The following is a 6,382-nucleotide window of genomic DNA, read 5'->3' as shown; positions in this document are numbered from 1 at the left end:
GTTACACTTCATTTTTACCATAAATTGAAGTAGGTTCCACATTCAACCAGCTCACTTCACTAACATTTTATTATAAAATCAATATGAAAAAATAAGTCTCACATTTACTAAAATTCCAACTAATTTTTCTTTATATTTCTTAAAACACGTGTGTCACGACCGCACTTTGCTAAGGATAGCAAAGCCGGGAAACCGTGACTAGGGGTGGGGAGTAAGAATAGGGGAACAGAAAGGGGATGAACAATGGCTAATATTCATTTAGAAATAAAGGGGAAAACAACTCAAACAAACTCTTAATCACCAGAACTTAAATATAAATCTTACTTTTCAATAAATAATTATCAGAGTACAGAAGAACAATCGAGGTTAACTAAAATTTTAGTATGCAGCGGAATGAACACGGTCACATGTATGGAGACATGCACCACCGAGAGCCTCTACTTAAAATAAAAGGAAAATCACAACTCTGCTCAGCATTCTCCACCGTCACTGCTCAACCTGCACATTTAGAAATATATGCAGGGCTGAGTATAAAAATACTCAGTGGACACATTGTCGAAATATACATACATAAAATTGAAAATGTTGTCATGCCATCACAGTAACACTCGAGATTTTTCTCTTAAAAGGCCCGAGCTTACTAAATTCTTTGTGAGCTAAAGTTCAACTGATCAGTCTAAGTTCTTTTTGTACTTTTGCCACATCTGAACACCAAGTGCCGTGGAGATGGTGCTCTCCCACGGTCACCTACATCTTTCTCCAGCCGGGGAGGTGACCACCTCCCAACGGCCTCCACTATATCATCTTTGTGCCGTGGAAGGTGGCCACCTTCCAACGGTCACCTGTGTACACTAATCCGAGTAGGGACACCACCCTCACACGGATCCGAATTCGATTCCTTAGTTCCAACCAAACAGATAGGCTTAATACACATAAAACAAATCATTTATGGCAAGACAACATCATTTGTATAACTAAATATTATCTCAAAAATATTTGATATTTTATCCACATTAGTATGTAGGATAGAAAAGTTCACCTTTTTGCTTTTCCACGATTTTCGTAAATCATTCTCTCATTTCTCATCATTTCTTTTCTCAAGAGTCTTCACTTTAGAAATAAAATAACAAATTAACTTCAGTTTCAAGAAAGATACTAATTTGATGATATGCATTCTATTCTCTTCTACGTTCCCTTTTAGTTTTGAGTTACAAACTAATCCGTGAATTAATTTATAAAAATGTAAGACCGAAACAAAGAATTTCTCATTCTCACATCTATTCTTTACTCAGAGATTCGATCTTGTACAATAAGAAATTACTTTATTACTGTCGGGGTGATTGTCCTTATCATTTCGAATACACATTTTACTTTCATAACATTAATGTCTTACTCGAATCCAACACTTTAATTTCACGGATCACTTATTAATTCAAAATTAATTATTTAATTAAATAGGAAGATTTAATCACGAAGGCGATAATTTATACTAGCTCATGGATTCATTTTAAAATTAGGCCAAGGAATTATTTGGTTTATTTAACAAGTAAAACCAGCCCAAATCAAAATTATTATGGCCCAACATTGAGTCCAATTAATACTCGCCCTTCGTCCTCTCGACTCCTCTCCGATCAAATCCCTAGCTTGACAAATCTGGTTTCTCTCTCTTTCCTTCGATTTTTGCTGCGGCCATGGCATCACCGGTGGCGACGCCGGTTGCCTCTCGCGATCTGTCTATCGTACCTCTCGATCACCGCCATCGCTGCTATCTCTCTTCCCTCCATCAACACCACCGCCATCCAACGCCTTCGACCACTCCCACCGTGGCTAAGCACGGTGGTGGTCGCCACTGCATGCGGTGGTAACACCGCCTTCTGCCCTCGTCGGATCTACTCCACGCCGCTATGGCCAGCCCCTCCTTCACGTAATCACGTGTGTTCTTTGCTTCTGTTTCATTAAATTTTAGCTTTAGATCTATTCATTTTCATCCTAAAACTCAGATTGGATAGATCGTGAAACTGTCGCTATCGGGATTGGCTCGGCGTAGCTGCCGCCCTCTTACTGCCGGTGTGCCGTCGCTGGAGCGCCATGCCGGAAATCCGGGAAGCCCTCTAACCATGTAGTTATTTAATTCCATAGGCCTTTGCTTGTTACTCTCATGTTTTTAGGCTACTTAGAGCATATTTATTGAATATTTATTGAACAAATCATAAGTTTGGTGTTCTTAAATCTTGGTTTGGAAGTTGTATGTAAATTATGTATTACTGTTAGAGGATTTAGGTTTTAGGCAGATTCTCTATTTTCTTCATATGCTGCTATATGATGCATAATCATACAAAAAGAACTCTACCAATTACTTACTTAAACTTATTGAAGAAGAACTTGCTCTCTACTTCTCTGAAATTCCCCTCCATGTTTCTCTCGTTGCTCTCTACTTCTCTAAAATTCCTCCTCCATGTTTCTCTCGGTTATCATGTGTATAGCAGCTGAAAATCGGGAAGGCTAACTTCTTTTATATCCAAGGATAATTTTGACAAGTATCCCTATTCTTGACAAGTGTTAAATATTCTGACATGTGGCATTTAGGAGAGCTTATAAGCTCATGGTCTTACGGAAATCCCTTTTTAAATACCTACTCTTTCAATTTCTTCATAAATCCATTTACTTGGAAGAATCCTTGACTAACTTATATATGTACACTTATTTTTATTTCTTTTTATGGGTGTAGGAATTGAAAGAAGATCTCGTGGTTACTCGAAGATGCATTGGGCGAGCGTTTCATCTGCATATATCAGACTTTTATTTGTACGCACTTGGATATTTTAATTCTCGGGTTGAGATTTATGATTTCGTTGTTTATTATTTTGCTTGGGTCAAAGTTCGTCGCAACGCGTTTATTTCTTATAAATCACACTAAAGGACTCCAAGAAAACTTTTTATTTAACAACTCATTTTTTTTTTCTAACAACTAATATAGGAAATTTCTTTATGTCGTTTTCCAGGAGTTATAAATAATAATAATAATAATAATAATAATAATAATAATAATAATAATAATAATAATAATAATAATAATAATTTGTAACCTAAGATTCATAGCTTAAGGAGTCATACAAAACTTGGGTTGTTACAACGTGCCTACAATAAGAGTGACAATTATTGTAGGACGGAGGGAGTACTATACTAAAAATATGACTCATAAGTATTTCACTAACTTTTTCTACTCACTTTTTGTTATATTTCTTAAAAGTCGAGCCAAGTCAAATAGTGCAAATTAATGAAGGATGAATGAAGTATTATTTTATTTTAATTTAATCCTAAACAATAATTTTATTTTTGTCATTTTAATTTGTTCAAAAAATTTACTAGTTTCATTTCATTTTTATAAGTTTATCACCCTATCAAAATAAAATTATTTTTAACTAAAAATATTAAAAATAAATATAACAATATTAATAGCGAATGAAGGGAGTAATATTTGGATCTATGTTTTCTATTATATCAATTTGTTTTATTAAAATTTATGCTCCCTCTCACTGGCGACGCAGTAGGAGAGGGAGAGGGGCTTAAGCCCCTACCCAAATATTTTTTTATGATTTTTTCTATTTATAAAATTTTTAAAATGATACTCCCTCCGTTCTATAGTAATGGAGGCAAAACTTTTCGGCACGGAGATTAAGAAAAATTGTGTTAGGTGAGTTAAGTAAAGGGAGAATAAAGTGAAAAATGAAAAAATGTAGAGAGATGAAGAGAGAAAAAAGTAAGAGAGAGTAAAGTAGATGTGGAAAAATGTGTTGACTTTTACTAAAAAAAGAAATGACTCTATTACTATGGAACGTACCAAAATGACAAAATGACTCTATTACTATGGAACGGAGGGAGTAAGAAATTAAGTTCAGCCCTCACTAAATTAGTGCTATGGAAGATTAAATCGATAGAAATTAGGGGATAAAAAGGGCTGAAATAAAAATTTTAAAGTTGCAGAGATCAGCAATTCATTGGTTTTCGGTGTCTTCTTAAAGAAGACGATGAAATAAAAATAATATTATAATAAATTTAACTTTTTTGAGGTCAACATGTAAAGGCGCGTGCCTACACTTGTTATTAGTACTTCAAATGAGTAATTGCAATTTTAATTTTTTTTTATTTTCTATTGATCATTAGAACTTTTTTGGCCGCTAATTTTTATTGTTAATTTAATTCTTTCTTTTCTTTTCATTTTTATTTCAAATATGCAAAAAAAATTTCTATAGTATTATAAATATGAACGTTTCTGTCTTGCAAAAAAAAAATTGTTCTTTTCTATTATTCTTTATGAAATTTATGAAAATTTGAGAATAAGAAAATGAATATGTAAATATCTTTTGATTAGGTATTTGCTTATATGTTTTTTTCAAAAATGTTCCTTATGCATTTTTATAGTTTTTGCAATTGTAAGTTTTTATATGCTATTAATTTCATCCTTACTTTATTATGTGCCTCTTTAAAAATATTAAGAAAAATTGGTTGAAAAGAATTTGGAACAAGAGTCATACTGTTATAGCATTATTAATTATAATATAATCTTAGTTAAATGAGTTAATATAATGCATGGTCTATACGCAAAATATAGTAAAATGAAATGAAAAATTTAATACGAGAAATTTTAAAATAGAAAAGTGAACATAAATTTAGAGACTCGGGACTTTTAGTTTCAGACATTACTTCTCTATAGCTTGATTAACTCATAGTACATACATTTAATATGAGACATTTTAAAATAGAAAAGTGGAACACATAAGATAATTTTTTTTAATCAACGTGCATTTTCACTATATAGTTCAGCCCCTACTCGAAGAAATTCCTGCGTCCGCCACTGACTTCCTCTGTCCCACTAAAATATAAGCAATGAGTATGGCACGAGAATTAAGACAAAATTGGTAACGTAAGATAGATGAGAAGAATTGTATGGTAAAGTAAGAGAGAGGAGGAAAATGGTAGTTAAAGTGGTGTTAGTTGATAGTAAGACTTACATTATTAAATTGATATAACTTTCCAAAAGTGGAATGCACATATTTTTGTGGGGCGGACGAAAATGGAAAGTGCACATATATTTATGAGACGGAGGGAGTAATATTTATTATTAAATGAGTAGCGATAAACATGATTCTCAAGAGAAAAAATCTAAAAAAAATTAGATGTAGTCAAGATTGAACGTTGCATTCATGATTTGGTTGGAAACTTATGTTAATACTTAAACTATACTATATCAGACCATTTGGAGACATCCAAAAAATTGATATGATATAGAAAAATTTAACATATCTTGTGAACAAGATGACACGCATAAATAGATAAATATACTATCATTAGTAATTAATCACCTAATTAGATAAAAAAAAATTAATTGTAAAAGGTGGGCCTCTAATTGGCCTGGGCTGGGCTTGGGTTTACAAAATGGCTCAACTGGAGCCCATCTCATGCGCCCAGACCCGCTTCGTTTCACTAAAAGGCCGGGCCTGTGCTGGCATACGGGTCTAGCCAAGCTGGGCCAGAATGGCCTGACCTAGCTGACAACTCTAGTCTCACCTCATTAGAGGGATAAAAAATTTAAAAAATTAGAAAATGTATATTGATGTTGAACGGACGCTAAAAAAAGTAGGGCATATTTATTTTTGGGACGGATGAATTATTATTTTACAATAACCAACTGCTTCAGCGCGCACAATTTATTAGACAGAATCAAGCAGAAATTTGCTTTTGTTGGGAAAGCCGTGTAATTAAATCTTAAGGGTTTGTGTGCTTAGATTATTTACTAGAAATTACTTTGACAATTCCTAATTATTTAATTGTATGGCAATTATTTTAATCAACTTTTTCACAAATCCTCAGCGTGGGTTTTTACCGAATTATAATTAGGGGATAAATACAGCAGAATTTCCATCACAAAACTCTTTTAGTTCAAAATGACTGCGAATCATTTTGACTATTTGTATATACGAAATGGCAAGAACAACCCAATTCTTGAATTAATTTTCCAACCAATTATATTTGTATGTTTATACGATGACCCGGTCAAAAAATCAATATTTGACTGTGATATTTGTAAGTCGCAACAGCCAGAACCATACCTTTTTTGTTCATAGTATATTTTTTTTCTCGCTTTCTAAAGAGGATAAATATAGATCTACTTATTCGGCTGGTTCCGGTTCTAATCGGACGGGTTGACCGATTAACCGGTTTTAAAATTTCGTAAATCCTAGAACCGGAACCGGAACCGATCGGACCGGCCGGTTAACAGTTCCGAATCGGAACCGATGTGTAGTTTTAATCCGAATTTATTTATAATTTTAAATTGTTCAATATAAAAAAAATAATAATCCAACGTCTAGAAATATAACAA

At 33.2% G+C, this 6,382-nt stretch overlaps 1 long non-coding RNA gene across 2 annotated transcripts; it reads left to right on the top strand.

Annotated features, from left to right (window-relative positions):
• Positions 1 to 1,564: 1,564 nt before the first annotated feature.
• LOC125189987 (uncharacterized) lies at positions 1,565 to 2,862 on the top strand. Of its 2 annotated transcripts, none has more exons than XR_016130844.1 (3): positions 1,565 to 1,932; positions 2,001 to 2,119; positions 2,729 to 2,862. It is a non-coding gene; the product is annotated as an uncharacterized LOC125189987 (long non-coding RNA). The 2 variants fall into 2 exon arrangements; XR_016130843.1 differs by having other exon boundaries at positions 1,566 to 1,924.
• The last annotated feature ends 3,520 nt before the right edge of the window (positions 2,863 to 6,382 follow it).

The sequence above is a fragment of the Salvia hispanica genome, chromosome 5 (genome assembly GCF_029641045.1).
Source record: "Salvia hispanica isolate PSC_SH4W2 chromosome 5, Shi_PSC_v1, whole genome shotgun sequence".
NCBI classification, from domain to species: domain Eukaryota; kingdom Viridiplantae; phylum Streptophyta; class Magnoliopsida; order Lamiales; family Lamiaceae; genus Salvia; species Salvia hispanica.
The sequence above is the reverse complement of the archived record's forward strand: the minus strand, read 5'-3'. Positions and strand labels throughout refer to the sequence as shown.